This window comes from Eriocheir sinensis, chromosome 24 (assembly GCF_024679095.1).
Source record: "Eriocheir sinensis breed Jianghai 21 chromosome 24, ASM2467909v1, whole genome shotgun sequence".
Lineage (NCBI taxonomy): Eukaryota > Metazoa > Arthropoda > Malacostraca > Decapoda > Varunidae > Eriocheir > Eriocheir sinensis.
In genome coordinates, this window is record NC_066532.1 from 15,423,665 (window position 1) to 15,446,182 (window position 22,518).

At 42.7% G+C, this 22,518-nt stretch overlaps 2 long non-coding RNA genes across 4 annotated transcripts; one reads left to right on the top strand and one right to left on the bottom strand.

Moving 5' to 3' along the window:
* Nucleotides 1-3,001: 3,001 nt before the first annotated feature.
* On the bottom strand, nucleotides 3,002-4,045 carry LOC127002908 (uncharacterized). Its single transcript, XR_007756648.1, has 4 exons — nucleotides 3,909-4,045; nucleotides 3,657-3,719; nucleotides 3,404-3,530; nucleotides 3,002-3,335 (listed from the first exon to the last, which is right to left on the bottom strand). It is a non-coding gene; the product is annotated as an uncharacterized LOC127002908 (long non-coding RNA).
* LOC127002910 (uncharacterized) lies at nucleotides 3,325-4,328 on the top strand. 3 transcript variants are annotated; one of them, XR_007756661.1, is made up of 3 exons: nucleotides 3,325-3,439; nucleotides 3,692-3,817; nucleotides 3,881-4,328. It is a non-coding gene; the product is annotated as an uncharacterized LOC127002910 (long non-coding RNA). The 3 variants fall into 3 exon arrangements; XR_007756659.1 differs by having other exon boundaries at nucleotides 3,365-3,439; nucleotides 3,629-3,817; XR_007756660.1 differs by having other exon boundaries at nucleotides 3,365-3,439; nucleotides 3,629-3,754.
* The last annotated feature ends 18,190 nt before the right edge of the window (nucleotides 4,329-22,518 follow it).

The window sequence follows — 22,518 nt, forward strand, 5'->3', positions numbered from 1 at the left end:
TGTAACCCTTGACCCATTTGAATACTCCTATCAGATCTCCCCGCACTCTTCGTCTCTCTAGTGAATGTAAGTTTAGATGTTTCAGCCTATTTTGATATGGGAGGTTCCTCAGCCCCTGAATCATCTTGGTCATCCTTCTCTGAACTGATTCTAGCAAGTTGATGTCCATTCTGTAGTGTGGGCACCAAAACTCGACAGCATAATCTAAGTGTGGCCTAACTAACGCTAAATAGAGTCTGAGGATGACCTCTGCACTCCTGTTGGTTACCGTCCTGTTAATAAAGCCTAATACCCTGTTAGCCCTATTCCTCGCACTAATACATTGCTTCCTTAGTTTTAGGTCAGAGTTCACTAACACCCAAATCCCTTTCACACTCAGACCTGCCTATCGCTGTGGAGTCTAAACTATACCCGTGTAATGGGTTGCGTGTTCCTACACTAAGTACGCTACACTTGGTGATGTTAAAATACATCTGCCATTTCTCTGACCAAGCTGACAGTTTGTTGAGATCCTCCTGCAGTGCTCTAGCATCCTCCCCTGCCCTAATAGTGCGTCCTAATTTGGTGTCATCTGCAAATTTACCTATGTCACTAGTTATCCCATTGTCTATGTCATTGATGTAAATAATGAATAGAAGCGGGCCTAAAACTGAACCTTGAGGAACCCCACTGGTAACATTACTCCATTCGGATTTTTTACCGTTAATGGTAACCCTCTGTTTCCTGTCGCTAATCCACGCCTTAATCCAGTCAAATACCTTCCCTCTTATCCCATGAGCCCTGACTTTATTTAACAGTCTCTGGTGAGATACCTTATCGAAGGCCTTACTAAAATCAAGATAAACTACATCATAGCTCTCATGGTTGATGGAATGAAGGGTAGAGGGAAGGGGGAGACAGGGAAGGAGAGAGGAAGGAGAGAGGGAGGGAGATAGAGGGAGGAAAAGTATGAGGTTGATGAAATGAAGGGCAGAGGGAAGGGGGAGGAAGGGAAGGAAGAGAGAAGGGAAGGAGAGAGAGAGGAGAGGGAGGAGGAGAGTGTCATGGTAATAATAATGTATTGAGTATACGGTGGCGGAGTGGTCAGCGTGCAGGCGTGTTGACCCCGTGGACCTAGGTTCGAGTCCCACCAAAACATACTGATCTTTCCACCATCGCCGAGTGGTGGAAGATTACCCACATGCTGCCCAGACCTTCACTCAACCCTATCTCTAGCGACTCCGGTCAAGTGGAGCACCGGGGGGCAGCATGGGCCAGGCAAGAGTCACACATCACGGCATCCACTATAAAAAAAATTCGCCCGCGCCACTATCGAGCTGGGGCCGTCCAAGAGGCACCTTCAGAGACCCTACCGGCGCTATAGGCAACACATAAATAATAAAAAAGAGCATAAGAAGAAGGGGGTTGCAGGAGGGAGGGGTGTGTGTGTAGCAGGGGTGGATCAAATACAATTGTATTTGTATTTGAATTGTATTTAAATACAGTTTTAATGTATTTGTATTTGTATTTTGGCACCCAGAAAAAAGTATTTTGTATTTGTATTTGTATTTTGGCACCCAGAAAAAAAAGTATTTTGTATTTGTATTTATATTTTGGCACCCAGAGAAAAAAGTATTTTGTATTTGTATTTATATTCCGAGTCAAAACCATTTGAGGAGGATAAATACTGTTAAGGAAATAGAAAAAAGAAATAATGTTAAGCCGCGTTAAGGCGGAGGAGGAAACAGATTAAGGTTGAAGGCGAAGGAGTAAAGGATTAACGTCAGATCACGGGGAAAGCGGAGTAAGGAGAACATTAAGGTTGAAGGCGGAGGAGGAAAAAAATTAAGGGTGGGGAGTAAGGAGGAAATTAACCTCAGGTCACATGGAGGAGGAGTAGGAGAGGATTTAGGGAGTTACTGAGGGATGGGTGGCTCGGAAGAAGGATCCGCCCGCAAAAATGTGTGACGTCACGGAAATGGGAGGCATAGGGGATGAGATGTGAGTGAAGACGACGAGAGAGACAGTAAACCGATCTACTGCTTTAACTTGGCATATGCACGACAGTCACCTATCAAAAAGAGGTTGCATCCATTTCTTGAGAGGACTGATGTCATTGCCGCAGCTGTCATGGGCCCCAGCTTTAAGCTGGCATGGATGCCATGTAAGAAAATGCAAAAGGAAAAGGTTTCCAAGATTGTGGACCAAATTATTTCCGAGTCAACTCAGTCGACCTTGAAGAAGAAAACATTTCAAGAGAGTGAGCCTTTCGTCTTTTCGGCTGGCATGAGTGCAACACGACCTCGTCTTTTTGCCTACATGCCTCCAGCTGGGCAAATGATGGCAAGTGCATCAACAAATGACACTACAGTGGTGAAGGCAGAACTTGAAACGTACCTAGAAGAAGGTGTTTTGCCTTTTGATGTCAATCCACTGAGGTACTGGCGTGATGCAAAAAGCTTCAAAAATTTGAAGCACTTTGCCAAGAATATTCTAGGGTGCTGTGCAACAACATGGACGCCCCGGGAAGCATGTCACATCCACGAACATAAAAAAAGTCCCCGCAGAGAAATTAAACAGCTGTCGTGATGATAACAGAAAAAGAGCAAAGGGCGGGAGGCGAGGGGGATGAAAGGGATGGAGGGAGATGAAGAGGAGGGAGAATGGAAAGGAAAGGGGGCTGATGAAGAAGTTTGAAAGAAATATATGTATAGAGAGCAAGGATGAAAGAAAGGGAGAAATAGAGTGAAATAAAGAAGAGAAAAATGGAGGAACAGACGACTAAAGAGAAGTGGCAGCCCAATGCAAATGTTAGGAAACTTTAGTGGGCCGTCCTCGTGAGTCAAAACGCTCACTGGTGTTCTCCCTCAGCAGGTGTGTGAATGCAATGTACCTGAAAGACGTTAATTGGTGAACCAATTCTTACTATGTAAAATCAATCAATCAGTCAATCAGAGAAAAAAAATGTAATTAAAAGGAAAATTGGAAGTAAGAAAGGAAAAGGATGCTGCGCCGGAAGCCGCGGCGAGGATTCCTTATGATGCTTGTGCGCGTCCCCGAGGCCCATCGGTCCTTCATCCAAGAACCGATAAACGCGGTGACCGGCGCCTTCACGGCATTTATGATTAATTTTATAATCCAGTCTGGTAGTTTTAAGAAGCGAGTTCTTGCATCCGCCCTATTCGAATCGGCGGGGCGGTGGAGCGCCAGTGAGCCCAAGGTCTCCCTGGCGAGCATGGCAGGACTGGAGGGCTCCCGGCAGGGCGCCTCGGCGTCCATCGGGACCCCGACGGAGGTGCCGGAGATCTTTCGGCTACAACGCAGGTGGGGCTCGTTAGCCGTGGTAGGCAATCTGCCTAGGAGAGCAAACTCCGAACAATAAACCCGGGCAAGTTGGGCTCGTGAGCCGTCATAGGTAATACACCTAGGAGAGCAAACTCCGAACAATAAACCCGGGCAGGTGGAGGTCGTTAGCGAAAGCAGTTCACCTAGGAGAGCAAACTCCGATAACAAACCCGGGCAGGTGGAGGTCGTTAGCGAAAGCAATTCACCTAGGAGAGCAAACTCCGATAACAAACCCGGGCAGGTGGAGGTCGTTAGCGAAAGCAGTTCACCTAGGAGAGCAAACTCCGATAACAAACCCGGGCAGGTGGAGGTCGTTAGCGAAAGCAGTTCACCTAGGAGAGCAAACTCCGATTACAAACCCGGGCAGGTGGAGGTCGTTAGCGAAAGCAGTTCACCTAGGAGAGCAAACTCCGATTACAAACCCGGGCAGGTGGAGGTCGTTAGCGAAAGCAATTCACCTAGGAGAGCAAACTCCGATTACAAACCCGGGCAGGTGGAGGTCGTTAGCGAAAGCAATTCACCTAGGAGAGCAAACTCCGATAACAAACCCGGGCAGGTGGAGGTCGTTAGCGAAAGCAATTCACCTAGGAGAGCAAACTCCGATTACAAACCCGGGCAGGTGGAGGTCGTTAGCGAAAGCAGTTCACCTAGGAGAGCAAACTCCGATTACAAACCCGGGCAGGTGGAGGTCGTTAGCGAAAGCAGTTCACCTAGGAGAGCAAACTCCGAACAATAAACCCGGGCAGGTTGGGCTCGTGAGCCGTCATAGGTAATACACCTAGGAGAGCAAACTCCGAACAATAAACCCGGGCAGGTGGAGCTCGTCAGCCGTGGTAGGCAGTCTGCCTAGGAGAGCAAACTCCGAACAATAAACCGGGGCTTGTGGTGCTCGTTAGATGTCGTAGACAATCCACGTGATGGGAACACCAAAGAAAAGGAAAATAAAAAGGAACACCAGAAAAAGGAAAGTATAGTAACAAAACATCAAGAAAATAAAATAAAAACACAGATCATCCCCACCTCAGGCCCTAACATCCAAAAATTATGGGGAGTCTTTTTTTGGGGAGAAAAAGAGGCATCCAGAGACCAAAGACATCAAAAAGGGATGATATAGAAAAAAACCAAAAAAATGGGAAAAAGAGAAAAAACATCGAAAAGTAACAACAATAACAGAACAACGTCAAGAAAAGTAACATACAAAGAAACATCATCCACCATTCGGCCCCAAACTAACATCACCAAAATTATGGGTGGGTCTCTTCTGGGAGGAAAGAGGCTCACCCAGACCAAAGAACATCAAAGAGGGATGATATGAAATAAAAGAACATTAAAAAACACGAAGAAAAGAAATAAGAAGAAAAAGAACAGAAAAAAACATCGGAAAAGAAAAACAAGAAGAAAAACACATCAAGAGAAGAAAAATATAAGAAACATCATCCACCTTTCGGCCCCTAACTAACATCACCAAAATTATGGGTGGGTCTCTTCTGGGGAGAAAGAGGCTCACCCAGACCAAAGAACATCAAAGAGGGATGATATAGAAAAGAACATCAAAAAATAAGGGAAACAAGAGCAAAAAAACATCGCAAAAGAAAAGTAACAGCAATAACAGAACAACATCAAGAAAAGTAACATACAAAGAAACATCATCCACCATTCGGCCCCAAACTAACATCACCAAAATTATGGGTGGGTCTCTTCTGGGAGGAAAGCGGCTCACCCAGACCAACGAAGAACATCAACAAGAGGATGATATGAAATAAAAGAACATTAAAAAACACGAAGAAAAGAAATAAGAAAAAGAACAGAAAAAAACATCAGAAAAGAAAAACAAGAAGAAAAACACATCAAGAGAAGAAAAATATAAGAAACATCATCCACCTTTCGGCCCCTAACTAACATCACCAAAATTATGGGTGGGTCTCTTCTGGGAGGAAAGCGGCTCACCCAGACCAATGAACATCAACAAGAGGATGATATGAAATAAAAGAACATCAAAAAAGAAAAACAACAGCAAGAAAACAAAGAAAAAGATAAAGAAAAGAAAAGGAAAAAGAAACAAAAAGAAAAAGAAAACACCAAAATAAAATAAAACAAAAACAAAAAAATAATCCAAATAAATAAATAAATAAACAAATACAGAATAAAGTAAAATTAACGAACTAACTAACTAATTCAAACTGTCTAACTATTAAACTACCTATCTAACTACCTGTCTAACTAAGGGTACTATACAAGGGTACTATTGGACTACCTATTAACTAACTAACTATCAAATCATCTAACGATCGAACATGTATTTGTCTGACTCTTTATCTAATTTTCTGCATGGCTATCTATCATTACGTTTATCTATCTATCTTTTTTTTTCTTTTTGCAGTTAAGGAAGCAGCTCAAGGGCAAAAGTAGATAAATAAATAAAAAATCCGCATAAATAAAAATAAGTTCTATCTCTATATCTTTTATTTGTTTATTTGTTTATCTTATTTGTTCATCTTATTTATTTGTTTACTTAGCTAGTCCGTCATCAGTCATGGTCAGTTCTACCTACACGTTTTCCTGCCACAATTTTTTTTTCATTGTGTAGGCCTTAGTTCCGGTCCGACCTTGAGCTGGAAGGGAAGGACGGGGGCAGGGAGGCAAGAAGAGGGAGGGAAGGAGGGAGGGGGGAGGTAGGACAGAGTAATAGGAAGAATTTGGATTATAATGGTTCCCCCCCCCTCCCTCTCTGCAGCCAAAAAATAAAACGAAGAAAAGCGTCAATTAAAAAAATAAAAATAAATGGTAGCTAACAATGTTAAAGAGTTTGCTAAAAAAAAAAAAAAAATGGAAATCGATGAGGTAAAGACTTGGCAGTTTTCTTTCTTTTTTTTTTTTTTTTTCAACACAGAAGACAGAAAGCTCAAGGGCCAAAATAAGAGGATACAGAAAAAAAAAGATCGCTACGTCGCTGCTCCCCAATTTTTATCCTTTTGATTATCTGTGTCTTGAATGTGGCAGAGTAAGAGACTTTGTATAACTACTGATATTTGTACTCTTCCGGGTATACCCCATTCACGGTGCTCAATAATGATGATAACAGTATAGCAGCAAGTAGTACGCAGTAGCTAGCGAGGCGGTGCCTTTTAGCACTTCAGTTTCCGTCACAACCTTACGGCACATTTCTTAAACTTCGTCGAGCGTTTAAAACTCATTCTCCGCTCTCTATTGTTACGTACTTTACAGAGAGAGAGAGAGAGAGAGAGAGAGAGAGAGAGAGAGAGAGAGAGAGAGAGAGAGAGAGAGAGAGAGAGAGAGAGAGAGAGAGAGAGAGAGAGAGAGAGAGAGAGAGAGAGAGAGAGAGAGAGAGAGAGAGAGAGAGAGAGAGAGAGAGAGAGAGAGAGAGAGAGAGAGAGAGAGAGAATAGCAGGGGTGAGGAAAGAGTGGGAATACGCGTTTCAGTCCTGATTAAGTGTGTGTGTGTGTGTGTGTGTGTGTGTGTGTCCTTGAAAAAAACCTGAACCTTTTTTTTTCAGTCAAGTTCAGCCTTAACACAGAGGCGGCCATTTCGATGACTACGCAGAAGACGTTGAAGAAAAAAAAAAAGAACCAAAACAGAGAATAACTGACGACCAGTTTCAGTGATCACTTGACTCGGGTCTCCAAGCGCTGCAAGACCTTGGCGGGGAAGAGAGAGAGAGAGAGAGAGAGAGAGAGAGAGAGAGAGAGAGAGAGAGAGAGAGAGAGAGAGAGAGAGAGAGAGAGAGAGAGAGAGAGAGAGAGAGAGAGAGAGAGAGAGAGAGAGAGAGAGAGAGAGAGAGAGAGAGAGAGAGAGAGAGAGTATGTGTGTTAACCATTGCACTTAGCCATGACACCAAAGGAAGAAAACTGAGGGTAAAGGTAAAGGCGGGTGCATACGCTATTCTTCTCACGCTATCTTCTCACGTGGTTGGCTGCTCTTTCGGCCACCTCTTCGGACTCTTTACAGGAGAAGCGAGTAGCGGGCTTTTTTTTTTATTGTTGTTTCCTTTTTGTGTGCCCTTGTGCTGTCTCCTTTGCTGTAAAAAAAAAAAAAAAATAGCTGTGTGTGGCTGCGGTAGGCACTCATCTCCGCACCGTTGACCTTTGAGCTCGTGGTAGGCAAGAACCTGTTAGTTACCGGCACCATCTGAGAGGGTGTTTAGTAAGGCCGGCAATTTTTACACTCCTAAGCGAGGAAAATTCGGCCCGGGAACCTTCCGAGCATTAATGATGATGAAATGCAATTATGATGTGAAGTGTAAACTTGTGAAAAAAGTATCTTTATATTTTTCGTATAATTTCAGGAGTATTTTTATTTGTATCTTTGAAATTTGGAATAGGAGTATTTGTATTTTTATTTGTATTTTTAGATTCAGGAATAAAAGTATTTGTATTTGTATTTGTATATTTAGATTCAGGAATAAAAGTATTTGTATTTGTATTTTTAGATTCAGGAATAAAAGCATTTGTATTTGTGTTTGTATTTTTGGAATCCCGAACAAAAGTATTTGTATTTGTATTTGACTTATAAAAAATCAGTATTTGATCCAACCCTGGTGTGTAGGAGCTGTGATAGGGGGCGTGAGGGAGTGAGGGGCTGAAAGAAGGGGGGGAAAGGGGGGCGAGGTGTCCTGGGGGAGGGGTTAGACACGGGGCACATGCAGGAACTCACACGGGGTAATATATCATCGGGTTATGGCGGGGCACGGGGCTTATGGGGGATTATGGGGCCTGTCTACCATGCCCCCAGAACATCCAGGCCCCAGTTCGAATCCCCCGCCAGCCACCTGTGTGTGTGTGTGTGTGTGTGTGTGTGTGTGTGTGTGTGTGTGTGTGTGTGTGTGTGTGTGTGTGTGTGTGTGTGTGTGTGTGTGTGTGTGTGTGTGTGTGTGTGTGTGTGTTGATCCCGGTCATTTATATCCTGTGTAATGTTGCAAATCCTTCTGTCTCTTTAATTTCTCTCTCTCTCTCTCTCTCTCTTCCTTTTTCTTCCATTTCATTTCTTTTTTTTCTTTTGTTTTCCTTTCCTTTACTTTCCCTTCCTTTTCCTTTCGTGCCCTTCCCTTCCCTTTTCGTTCCTTCCTTCCTTCCTATTCCCTTCCTTTCCTTTCCTTTCCATTCCATTTCCTTCTTCCTTTCTTCCCTTCCTTTCGTTCCCTTCCTTCCCTTCCTATTCCTTCCTTCCTTTCCATTCTATTCCATTTCCTTCTCTTCCTTTCCTTCCTTCCTTTCGTGCGCTTCCCTTCCCTTCCTATTCCCTTCCTTTCCTTTCCATTCTATTCCATTTCCTTCTCTTTCCTTTCCCTTCCCTTCCCTTTCGTGCCCTTCCCTTCCTATTCCCTTCCCTTCCTTTCCATTCTATTCCATTTCCTTCTCTTTCCTTTCCCTTCCCGTCCCTTCCTTCCCTTCTCCCTTAACCTTCTTTCCTATCCCCTTTCTGACCCTTCCTACCCTCCTCTCCCTCTCCTCTCCCTCCCCTCCCCTCCTCCTCTCTCCCTCCCTCCCACGCCCTCACTCTAACACAATGACGCCCATCCCCCCAGCTTTGTCGCTCTGCTTGTATATCGCGGCCCGGAATACGCCGAGCTGACACTGGGCGGAAGATTTGTGGCTGACCGGGCTTTGGGTGCATGGGAAACGTTGTATAGTACACGCTAGGGGGGAGGGAGGGCAGCGAGGGGTGACTGGGGATGGAATTGACGGAGGGTGTGAGGTATTGGAAAGCAGCGTCCTGTGAATGGGGTTTTATAGGTTGGATTGTTTACATTTGAGTTTTGGATGCTTATGTTTAAAAGGTGTCAGATTGCGGGAACGAGAGAGAAAGAAAGGAATGACGGAGGGTGTGAGGTATTGGAAAGCAGCGTCCAGTGAATGGGGTTTTATAGGTTGGATTGTTTACATTTGAGTTTTGGAAGCTTGTGTTGTAAAAGTTGTAAGATTGCGGGGAATGGAATGACGGAAAGCGTGAAGTATGAAATTTTAATGCGATGTGAATGGGATGGGCTGTGGGTGGGTTGAGGGCAGCAAGGCGTGACTGGGGATGCAAATAACGGAGAGCGTGAAGTTCGATATGAATGGAGTTTGATATGAATGGGGTTTAAGCTGAGGTTTGTTTACGTCCGGGGTTCGGGATGCACCTGTATCATGCGAGTTTAATGGCACAGAACACCAAAAACGGCACCATATTAAGGGGATCATTTAAGGACACAGAACACTGAAAACAGCACCATATTAAGGGGATCATTTAAGGACACAGAACACTAAAAACAGCATCATATTAAGGGGATCATTTTAGGACACGGAACACTGAAAACAGCACCATATTAAGGGGATCATTTTAGGACACGGAACACTGAAAACAGCACCATATTAAGGGGATCATTTTAGGACACGGAACACTGAAAACAGCACCATATTAAGGGGATCATTTAAGGACAGAACACCAAAAACAGCATCACATTAAGGGGATCATTTAAGGACACAGAACACTAAAAACAGCATCACATTAAGGGGATCATTTAAGGACACAGAACACTAAAAACAGCACCATATTAAGGGGATCATTTAAGGACAGAACACCAAAAACAGCATCACATTAAGGGGATCATTTAAGGACACAGAACACTAAAAACAGCATCATATTAAGGGGATCATTTAAGGACACAGAACACCAAAAACAGCATCATATTAAGGGGATCATTTAAGGACACAGAACACTAAAAACAGCACCATATTAAGGGGATCATTTAAGGACACAGAACACCAAAAACAGCACCATTTTCAGGGGATCATTTAAGGACACAGAACACTAAAAACAGCACCATATTAAGGGGATCATTTAAGGACACAGAACACTAAAAACAGCACCATATTAAGGGGATCATTTAAGGACACAGAACACTAAAAACAGCATCATATTAAGGGGATCATTTAAGGAAACAGAACACTATAAACAGCATCATATTAAGGGGATCATTTAAGGACACAGAACACTAAAAACAGCACCATATTAAGGGGATCATTTAAGGACACAGAACACTAAAAACAGCACCATATTAAAGGGATCATTTAAGGACACAGAACACTGAAAACAGCATCATATTAAGGGGATCATTTAAGGACACAGAACACTAAAAACAGCACCATATTAAGGGGATCATTTAAGGACACAGAACACTGAAAACAGCACCATATTAAGGGGATCATTTAAGGACACAGAACACTAAAAACAGCATCATATTAAGGGGATCATTTAAGGACACAGAACACTAAAAACAGCACCATATTAAGGGGATCATTTAAGGACACAGAACACTAAAAACAGCACCATATTAAGGGGATCATTTAAGGACACAGAACACTGAAAACAGAACAATATTAAGGGATCATTTAAGGACACAGAACACTCAAAACAGCACCATATTAAGGGGATCATTTAAGGACACAGAACACTAAAAACAGCACCATATTAAGGGGATCATTTAAGGACACAGAACACTGAAAACAGCACCATATTAAGGGGATCATTTAAGGACACAGAACACTAAAAACAGCATCATATTAAGGGGATCATTTAAGGACACAGAACACTAAAAACAGCACCATATTAAGGGGATCATTTAAGGACACAGAACACTAAAAACAGCACCATATTAAAGGGATCATTTAAGGACACAGAACACTAAAACAGCACCATATTAAGGGATCATTTCAGGACACAGAACACTAAAAACAGCACCATATTAAGGGGATCATTTAAGGACACAGAACACTGAAAACAGCATCATATTAAGGGGATCATTTAAGGACACAGAACACCAAAAACAGCACCATATTAAGGGGATCATTTAAGGACACAGAACACTAAAAACAGCACCATATTAAGGGGATCATTTAAGGACACAGAACACTAAAAACAGCACCATATTAAGGGGATCATTTAAGGACACAGAACACTGAAAACAGCACCATATTAAGGGGATCATTTAAGGACACAGAACACCAAAAACAGCACCATATTAAGGGGATCATTTAAGGACACAGAACACTAAAAACAGCACCATATTAACGGTATCATTTAAGGACACAGAACACTAAAAACAGCACCATATTAAGGGGATCATTTAAGGACACAGAACACTAAAAACAGCATCATATTAAGGGGATCATTTAAGGACACAGAACACTGAAAACAGCACCATATTAAGGGGATCATTTAAGGACACAGAACACCAAAAACAGCATCATATTAAGGGGATCATTTAAGGACACAGAACACTAAAAACAGCATCATATTAAGGGGATCATTTAAGGACACAGAACACTAAAAACAGCACCATATTAAGGGGATCATTTAAGGAAACAGAACACTAAAAACAGCACCATATTAAGGGGATCATTTAAGGACACAGAACACTGAAAACAGCAGCATATTAAGGGGATCATTTAAGGACACAGAACACTAAAAACAGCATCATATTAAGGGGATCATTTAAGGACAGAACACTAAAAACAGCACCATATTAAGGGGATCATTTAAGGACACAGAACACTAAAAACAGCACCATATTAAGGGGATCATTTAAGGACACAGAACACTAAAAACAGCATCATATTAAGGGGATCATTTAAGGACACAGAACACTGAAAACAGCACCATATTAAGGGGATCATTTAAGGACACAGAACACTAAAAACAGCATCATATTAAGGGGATCATTTAAGGACACAGAACACTGAAAACAGCATCATATTAAGGGGATCATTTAAGGACACAGAACACTGAAAACAGCACCATATTAAGGGGATCATTTAAGGACACGGAACACTGAAAACAGCATCATATTAAGGGGATCATTTTAAGGGGGGCGGTGGCTGGGTGGTCTGTGTGCGGGCCCTCTTCTTCAAGCTAACCATTTTCAGTCATCAACCCACATGCTGTCCCGATGGTCACCTGTCAACCCGTACTCTAGATTCTCTCTCTAAAATGAGGATGAAAGATGAGCTCCGGGGGCAACATGAGCCAAGCAGGATGGCGCCACTATAAACACTTGCCTGCGCCATAACGGGCTGGGGCCGACCTCCAGGCACCACCAAGAAAGCCTACCAGCGCCACAGGAGGAACGAAAAAAAGAAAAAGAAGGAGACAGGGGCCACTGAAACGGAAACAGAATGGACAAGACAGTAAGGAGACAGAGACAGGACAGCTTAAGACAGGAAAACACAAGAGAAAGAGAAGGTATAGAGACATAGACAGACAGACAGAAACAGAGACAGAGAACAGCTTAAGACAGGGGGAGATAGACACCAGATGAACGAGATAGAGAGACATAGACGGAAGATGAGACGGAAAACAGAAGGGACAGAGACAGACACAGAAACATAGACAGACTCCATTATAAGACAGGAGGAGACAGACACTAAACGAACAAGACAGAGAGAGACCAAGAGATAGAGACAGAGAACAGCGAGACATAGAAAGACATAGACAGAGACAGAGAATGAGACGGAAAACAAAAGGGAGAGAGAGAGAGAGAGAGAGTGAGTTAAGGCCCAGAGATCACCTAACCTGGTTCGCTCATCTTCGCAGCTAACGAGGCAGGCAGGGCAGGACGAGGCTAAGTGTATGGCTATCGGCTGCGTGGAATTTATCGGCCCGGAGGATTGGCAATTATTATGATCTACGGCAGCAGCGGGGCCAGCCAGCTTCCTCTTCCTCTTCCTCTTCCTGTTTGTCTATCTCTTCTTCTTCCACGTGTTCGTGTTTGTCTTCTTTCTCTTCCTCCTCCTCCTCCTCCTCCTCCTCCTCCTCCTCTCCTCTCCTCTCCTCTTCGTTTCTCCTCCTTTCATCTTCTTCCGTTTCTCTTCATCATACTCTTCCTCTTCTCCTCCTCCTCCTCCCTCTATACTGAGACACACACACACACACACACACACACACACACACACACACACACACACACACACACACACACACACACACACACACACACACACACACACACACACACACCCACACACACAGGAAAATAACTTCAGCTTTCAGAAACACTTAAAAAACCACAAAAATATTCACAATTCATCACATTAGCGGCCCTGAATTCTGAACTTCGTGTGTGTGTGTGTGTGTGTGTGTGTGTGTGTGTGTGTGTGTGTGTTTGATGAATGAGTGTTTCCAAGTTACTGAAAACCGCCCGAGCCATTTATCAAAGACATGGAAAAAGGGAGGTAGCGAGGGACCATTAGCATCGAGGTTGTGGAGTGACGGAGTGTGAAGAATAAAAGGAGGTGACGAAGGAGAGAGCGATGACGAGCGGAAACCTAAATTTAATCCTGAATATAAAAGTTTGCGACAGGTTTTTACTAAGCAGTGGAAGACTCAGTTACCGCGACAGTCTAATTGATGAAGGACAAATAGGGAAAGAGGAGGATGGAAGTATTGCAACGAGAATGGGATACAGGGAAAGATGGGGATAGGAGTTTGCGAAGAAGGAAGAATAGGGGAAAGAGGATGGAAGCTGGTGATGAAGTTAATATAGAGATAGAGAATGTAAGTATTGCAACGAGAATGGGAAACAGGAAAAGAAGGGGATAGGAGTTTGTGAAGAAGGAAGAATAGGGGAAAGAGGATGGAAGCTGGTGATGAAGTTAATATAGAGAAAGAGAATGTAAGTTTTGTAACGAGGATAGGGAATAGGGAAAGATGGGGATAGGAGTTTGTGAAGAAGGAATAATAGGAGAAAGAAAATGGAAGTTTGTGATGAAGTTAGAATAGAGAAAGTGGATTGAAGTTTGTGAAGAAGGAAGGATAGAGAAAGATGATGGAAGTATTGTAACGAGAATGGGAAACAGAGAAAGATGGGGATAGGAGTTTGTGAAGAAGGAATAATAGGGGAAAGAGAATGGAAGTTTTTGATGAAGTTAGAATAGAGAAAGAGGATTGAAGTTTGTGACGAAAGAAGGATAGGAAAAAACGATAGAAGTATTGTAACGATAATAGGAAATAGGCAAATAAGGGAATAGGAGTTTGTGAAGAAGGAATAATATGAGAAAGAGAATGAAAGTTGATGAAGTTAGAAAAGAGAAAGAAGATTGAAGTTGGTGACGAAGGTATAATAGAGAAAGATAATTGAAGTATTGCAACGAGGATAGGAAAAAGGGAAAGAAGAGAATGGAAGTTTGTGGAGAGTGAAGAATAGGAGAAAGGGAATGGAAGTTGATGAAGTTAGAATAGAGAAGAGGATGGAAGTTTGTGACGAAGGAAGGATAGAGAAAGATAATTGAAGTATTGTAACAAGAATAGGAAAAAGGGAAAGAAGAGAATAGAAGTTTGTGGAGAGTGAAGAATAGGAGAAAGGGAATGGAAGTTGGTGAAGTTAGAATAGAGAAGAGGATGGAGTTTTGCGACGAAGGAAGGATAGGAAAAAACGATATAAGGTACATAACGATAAGAAAAATCAGGAAATACGTTAAAGTTAAGAAAGGGAACAGTGTCGATCAATTTCCATTACCGTAAGAAAAAAAAAGAGTTATCGTACTAGTGCATGTAACGAGGGAAGAATAGACGATAGAATAGATAGACGGAATAGGTTGAAGGTAAATAGCGCTTTGTTCCTGTCTATGAGTTTCCTCCTTCCCTTCTCTCCTTCCTTCCTCATCTACTTCCTGATCCTTCCTTCTCCTACTAACTCTCATCTACTTACCACTCCTCCCTTCTCCTACTAACTCTCATCTACTTACCACTCCTCCCTTCTCCTACTAACTCTCATCTACTTCCTGATCCTTCCTTCTCCTACTAACTCTCATCTACTTACCACTCCTCCCTTCTCCTACTAACTCTCATCTACTTCCTACTCCTTCCTTCTCCTACTAACTCTCATCTACTTACGACTACTCCCTTCTCCCTTTCCCTACTAACACACTCACCTACTTACAGCTCCTCCCTTGTCCCTTTCCCTACCTGCCAACCCTCAATGATTACGTGGGCTTAAGTTCCCCTACAGCCCAGGTATGTCTCTCTCTCAGGTGTTCCCGCTCCCACGCTCCCTGGTCGATGGCTGTACCTGGGAAGTCTGGGGAAGGTAAACTGGGCTAACACGAAACCCAAACAGACACACAGACAGACAGACGGATAGACAGGTAAACAGAGAGAGGTAGAGAGGTAGATAGATAGATTGACAGAAAGATAGATTGACAGATAGATAGATTGGTAGGTAGGTAAACGCACACAAACGAACACAGACACACACACACACACACACACACACACACACACACACACACACACACACACACAGACACACACACATATTTGACTGTTTATTTAGATTTTTTAAGAGCAGGAAAAGTCGGAATGGAGAGAGAGAGAGAGAGAGAGAGAGAGAGAGAGAGAGAGAGAGAGAGAGAGAGAGAGAGAGAGAGAGAGAGAGAGAGAGAGAGAGAGAGAGAGAGAGAGAGAGAGAGAGAGAGAGAGAGAGAGAGAGAGAGAGAGAGAGAGAGAGAGAGAGAGAGAGAGAGAGAGAGAGAGATCCCCCACCCACCCACACACATACCCTTCTCCCTTCCTCCCCCCCACACGCCCACACGCACGCACGCACGCACAGCTCTCTTTTCAGTGAAGTCGCTATTTATCTCTGAGGCTCATGTTCGTAAGGTCGTGAACCCCCTCGTAAAGTGTGCAATACTCGCCTTTGTGTGCTAATGAGCCATCAGGGCGGGGTTTAGCAGCCTCTTACCGCTGTTGAGGATTGATGATCGGAGAGGAGGAGGAGGAGGAGGAGGAGAGAAGTTAGTGAAGAGGTTAAGGAGGAGGAGAAAGAGAGGAGGAAGAAGCAGATGGAGAAGTAGGTTATGGAGGAGGAGGAGGAGGAGGAGGAGGAGTACAAAGGAAAAGCAAACAGCAACAGACCTCTTGGTCCTAACTAGGCTGTTTGTTGTTGCTACCATCTACTCTAATCTACGAGTCAGAGACCGCAAAGGCGAAGGCTCCTCCCCTCCCACCAGCCCTCCATGAAAAGGAAGAATACCATGTAGTATAGAAAAACTACAATGGAATTTTACACGGACAGAAGGAAGATCATACACGACAACTAAGCGAACACTACTTTCTGTTAGACCGGAGCAAAATAGCGGATGTTCGGGTTAGCTTCTAAATATTTGTCTAGTCGGTTTTTGAACGTGCAAATAGTTTCGCTTTCAACGACGTTTTGAGGCAGAGCATTCCATGCATTGATGACACGGTTGCAGAATAAGTGTTTTGATTCATTTGAGATGAAACGCTTCCTCGTTATTTTGTATCCATTGTTTCTTGTGACGCTTGATTGAGAGACTGTAACATAATCATGAATATTAACGTTGTCGAATCCCTTAAACATTTTAAACACTTCTATAAGGTCACCTCTTAGCCTGCGCTGTGATAAGGTGAATAAGTTCAGTTCCTTAAGTCTGTCTTCGTACGGTTTGTTTCGCAGTCTAGGGATCATTTTAGTAGCTCGACGCTGCACCCTCTCGAGTTTATCTATATCTTTTCTCTAATAGGGAGACCAAAACTGAACGCAATGCTCAAGATGTGGGCGAACTAACGAATTGTACAGTGTCAATATTACTTTTTCTGATTTATGTTCAAATGTACGACCAATAAATCCGATCAGTTTGCTGGCAGTTTTTACTACTTCTGTGCAATGTTGACTCGGTTTAAGATCGTTCGAAATGATTACTTCAAGATCTTTTTCTTTGCTGGCTTCAGAAAGTCGCACTCCGTTAATTTGATAATGAATACGATCGTTGTTGATTCCGATATGCATAACCTTGCACTTTTCAATATTGAAATTCATTTGCCATGTTCGTGCCCAACTACTTAAACGTTCGAGATCAGCTTGGAAGTGTTCTTTATCCGTTGTCGTAGTGACTCTGCTGGCTATTTTTGTGTCGTCGGCAAATTTCGATATTTTACACGATAGCCCCTCGTCAATGTCATTTACGTACACTAAAAACAGAACAGGTCCCAACACCGACCCCTGTGGAACACCGCTTTTGACATCTCGCCAGTCAGATGATATACCATTCATAACAACTCTCTGTTTACGGTCGGTAAGCCAGTCTTTGAGCCACTTATGAATATTACCAGTTATACCTTGGGCTTGCAATTTAATAAGGAGGCGGTTGTGAAGGACTTTCTCAAATGCTTTCTGAAAGTCCAAATATACAATGTCCACTGATTGACTTTCATCGAATACATTAAAGATGTAGCTGAAGAAATCGAGGAGGTTAGTCAAACAGGAACGTTTGTTTCGAAAACCATGTTGCGAATCCTTTATTAGTCTCTTATCTTAAAAAAAACTTCACCATTTTTTGGCGAATAATTGTCTCCAAAATTTTGCACACGATTGACGTTACACTGATCGATCGATAATTACCTGGTTGTGACTTGTCGCCTTTTTTAAAGATAGGAGTTACGTTAGCGAGTTTCCATTCTAGTGGTACTTTTCCTGTGTTTAGCGACTTTGAGAATATGCTCAAGAGGGGCTGTCTGATCTGATGTTTTGCCTCTTTAAGAATACGCGGGGATATTTTATCTGGGCCGGGCGTTTTGTTTACTTTAATATTATCGATAATTTGTTCCATATCACTTTCTACAATGTTGCTAAAACTACTCAAGGATGTGTCATCAATATATCTAGGGCTTCCGGTTGCCTTGCGGATAAGATTTCTTCTGTAAAAACGGAGGCAAAAAATCATTCAATATGTTAGCGATTTCTTTATCATCATTCGTGGATTCGCCATTTACAGTTGCTATTGGGCCGATACTGGGGTGAGAACTTTCTTATTTCTTAGGGAGGCAAAACAATCTTCAGGATTTGTTTTGCTGGTGCTTGCAATATGAAGCTCTAGGTTTCTTTTATTGAGACGTATGATTATTTTCGTTTCTCGGCGTAATCTTTGGAATTCAATTTTGTCTTTCATTATTTGAATTAAGTATTTGCGGGGCACTCGATTTTTATTCTCAATTTGTCATTGGAGTTGATTGTTCCACCACTTAGGCTTCCAGTTACCCGCAGGAAGGAAAACTAAAAGGTAATAGTCCAGAGAGAACGAAAGAAGTCCCTTTTAGTCGCCTTTTAGGACACGCAGGGAACACGGTGGTGGAATTCTTATACCTTATAGGAGGAGAAGGAGTAGTAGTAGTAGTAGTAGTAGGAGGAGGAGGAGGAGGAGAAGGAGGAGTAGTAGTAGTAGTAGTGGTAGTAGTAGTAGTAGTAGTAGTAGTAATAGGAGGAGGAGAAGGAGTAGTAGTAGTAGTAGTAGTAGTAGTAGTAGTGGTAGTAGTAGTAGTAGTAGTAGTAGTAGTAGTAGTAGTAATAGGAGGAGAAGGAGGAGGAGGAGGAGGAGGATAGCTAGGATAAGGAGGAGGTCTTAGGTGGAGGAGGAGGAAGAGAGAGAGAGAGAGAGAGAGAGAGAGAGAGAGAGAGAGAGAGAGAGAGAGAGAGAGAGAGTTACGTCAAAACACATCGTATTTTATCAGTACTAATGGTTCTCTCTCTCTCTCGTTCATTATTATGTAACGAATCTTCGATTTATCTTCATTCTTCTTCTTCTTCTTCTTTTTTTTTCTTTTTCTTCTTCTTCTTCTTCTTCTTCTTTTTCTTCTTCTTCTTCTTCTTCTTTTCTCATTCATTCAGTTTCGGTACAATTTAAGGGCAGAACAATTATGAAAACACACACACACACACACACACACACACACACACACACACACACACATGGAGCCGGAAACTTGTGCCATTGAAAGGAGTGCAGACGCGGCGGGCATCCAGTGTGTGTGTGTGTGTGTGTGTGTGTGTGTGTGTGTGTGTGGCTAATGTGTTTTCCTGTATTATGAAGGCCTAGAAAACACACACACACACACACACACACACACACACACACACACACACACACACACACACACACACACACACACACACACACACACACACACACAGAGAGAGAGAGAGAGAGAGAGAGAGAGAGAGAGAGAGAGAGAGAGAGAGAGAGAGAGAGAGAGAGAGAGAGAGAGAGAGAGAGAGAGAGAGAGAGAGAGAGAGAGAGAGAGAGAGAGACAGAGAGAGAGATAGTGAGAGAGAGAGAGAGGCAGGCTGTAGAAGTTTATATTTTACTTTCAGAGCAAGATCTTGACCTAATTTGAGAGAGAGAGGAGAGAGAGAGAGGAGAGAGAGAGAGAGAGAGAGGAGAGAGAGAGAGAGAGAGAGAGAGAGAGAGAGAGAGAGAGAGAGAGAGAGAGAGAGAGAGAGAGAGAGAGAGAGAGAGAGAGAGAGAGATGTCCTGAGAGACACAACTCCTTCCTTTCTTTTTTTCTCTCGTTCTTTGTTTCTTTGTTTCCTTTCTTTCATTTAATTTTTTTCCTTCGTCTTCTATTTTTTTTTTGGTGCGTGCGTTTGTTCGTTTACTTTCATCCTTTTGTATGTCTGTCTGTCTGTCTGTCTGTCTGTCTGTCTACCTCTCTCTCGAGGTGGCTGACTTGTCACCTTCATTACTGGGAATTATGATCTTTCCTCCATCTCTCCTCCTTCTTTCCCTCCTCCCTCCCTCCCTCCCTTCTTTCTCTCCAAAGACTCTTCCTCAACCGATTAATCTTCCTTTCCTCCCATTGTTTTCCAAGTCTCTCTCTCTCTCTCTTTATGTCAAAAGCTATTTGCAACCCACCGACAAAACACCGGGAAACAGTAACGTTGAACATTTGTGCGTGCGAGTAAACATTGCAAAAGTCAATTTAAATATATCTGTCACCTACAGACCTCCCGGGCAATCACTCGATGACGACCTTGAAATGTACAGCGTCTTAAGGCAGTCACTTAATAACAACGACTCACTGATATTAGGAGACTTTAACCTCCCCCATATCGACTGGGCGACACTGTCAGGTACAGAAGGCGAGTCACATAGAATGATCGAATTTCTAGAAGAAAATTATCTAAGCCAAATGGTTTCTGAGCCAACTCGACAAAATAATATACTCGACCTTGTTATAACGACCCAAGATAACCTCGTCAGTAGTGTCACGGTAGGAGAACACCTCGGTTCTTGCGATCATAAATTAGTGCGCGTCGACATTAAAGCTCAATCATCAGTGACTGAAAATAAAGTAAAGGTGCCCAATTTCAAAAGAGCTAACTTCGTAGAAATCCGACAAAAACTAACAGAAATACAACTATCAGATGACGGCAACGTAGAGGAAGCCTGGCTAAGCCTTAAAATCACTTACTCACTCAGCAGAACACATTCGTCCCCTTGTGCGAGAAACGAATTAACACTAATAAAAGCCCACCGTGGTTTAATAGCGAAATTAAACAATCAGTCAATGAGAGAAAATTGTTTTACAGGTTAAAGAAAGAACAAAGCACGCCCGAGAACATTAGACTCTATAATGATGCCAGGCGACGAGTAAAAGACTAGTAGGTCAGGCAAAGCGTAGATATGAAGAAAATATTGCAGCCAACTGTAAAATAACCTGAAATCTTTCTTCAGTTACATAAACAACAGAAAGGCGATCAAAAGTGGTATTGGACCTTTAACAAACAGCGACGGTGCACTAGTGACTGACAGCCAACACATTGCAAACCTCTTAAACAATTACTTTTCCTCGGTGTTTAATACTAACAGTCTTCCTCTCGCTACCACCAACACCAGTACTATTGTAAATCTCGAGCATGCATTGCCTAATTTTGAAATAACAACCGATGAAGTCCTTAAAGCTCTCCATTCACTTAAAACAAATAAAAGTCCTGGACCTGACAAAGTATATCCAACTCTGCTGAAAGAAACGAAGAGCGAAATACTCTCCTCCTCACAACCGTATTCAATATGTCCTTGCGACAAGGCATCGTCCCTTCAGATTGGAAAAAGGCTAACGTGACACCGATTTTCAAGAAATGAGACAAAAAGTACCAGGTAATTACAGGCCCATTAGTCTAACTTCGGTTGTAGGTAAGCTACTTGAGGGCATAATTAGAGACAAAATTGTGAGTTACCTTGAAAGCCACTCATTGATTGGGGACTCACAACATGGCTTCGAAACAAAAGATCCTGCCTATCAAACCTATTAACCTTTATAACGACCTCTTCACTGTTTATGACGTAACCAAATCACTGGACGTAGTCTATCTTGATTTCAGAAAGCGTTTGATAAAGTCCCGCATCATAAATTACTTCAAATTAAAGCAAATAGGTATTGACGGTCAAGTAAACCAATGGATCGCGAATTGGTTGAGCAACAGACAACAAAGAGTAGTGATTGACGGATTTAACTCAGAGTGGGCGCCTGTCACTAGTGGCGTCCCTCAGGGCTCGGTCCTTGGCCCAGTGCTCTTCATTATTTACATCAACGACGTGGATGTTGGACTCAATAACCGCATTAGTAAATTTGCAGACGACACAAAGATTGGTAACTCGGTTCTCACTGACGAAGACAGGCAAAGCCTCCAAGAGGATTTGCACAAAATTTCAGCTTGGTCGGATAGATGGGAGATGCCCTTTAACGTAGACAAGTGCCAGGTCCTTCAAGTTGGAACGAGGAATAAGAAGTTCGAATACGAAATGCGCGGCGTTAAACTCAAAAGCGTTCAATGCGTCAAAGACTTGGGGGTCAAAATCGCGTCAAACCTCAAATTCTCACAGCAATGCATCGATGCAGCAAATAAAGCGAACAGAATGTTGGGCTTCATTAAAAGAAACTTTGTATTCAAGAATAAAGATGTAATACTCCCGCTCTACAACAGTTTAGTCAGACCCCACTTGGAATATGCGGTACAGTTTTGGTCCCCCCACCATGCAAAGGATATTGCTAAATTAGAAGGTGTTCAGCGTCGGGCAACGAAAATGATCCCTTCCTTGCGCAACAAATCCTACGAAGAAAGGCTTTCTATCATTAACATGTTCTCTCTTGAGAAACGTCGCCTCCGAGGAAAATTGATCGAATGTTTTAAAATACTTAATGGTTTCACGAATGTAGACAGATCAACATTGTTTATGATCGATGACAGTCTGCGCACGAGGAACAATGGCGTAAAACTCAGATGTAGACAAGTAAATTCAGATTGCACCAAATTTTTCTTCACCAACGTTGTAGTGCGAGAATGGAATAAGCTTCCACCATCAGTGGTCCAGTGTAACACGATTGACTCCTTCAAAAATAAGCTC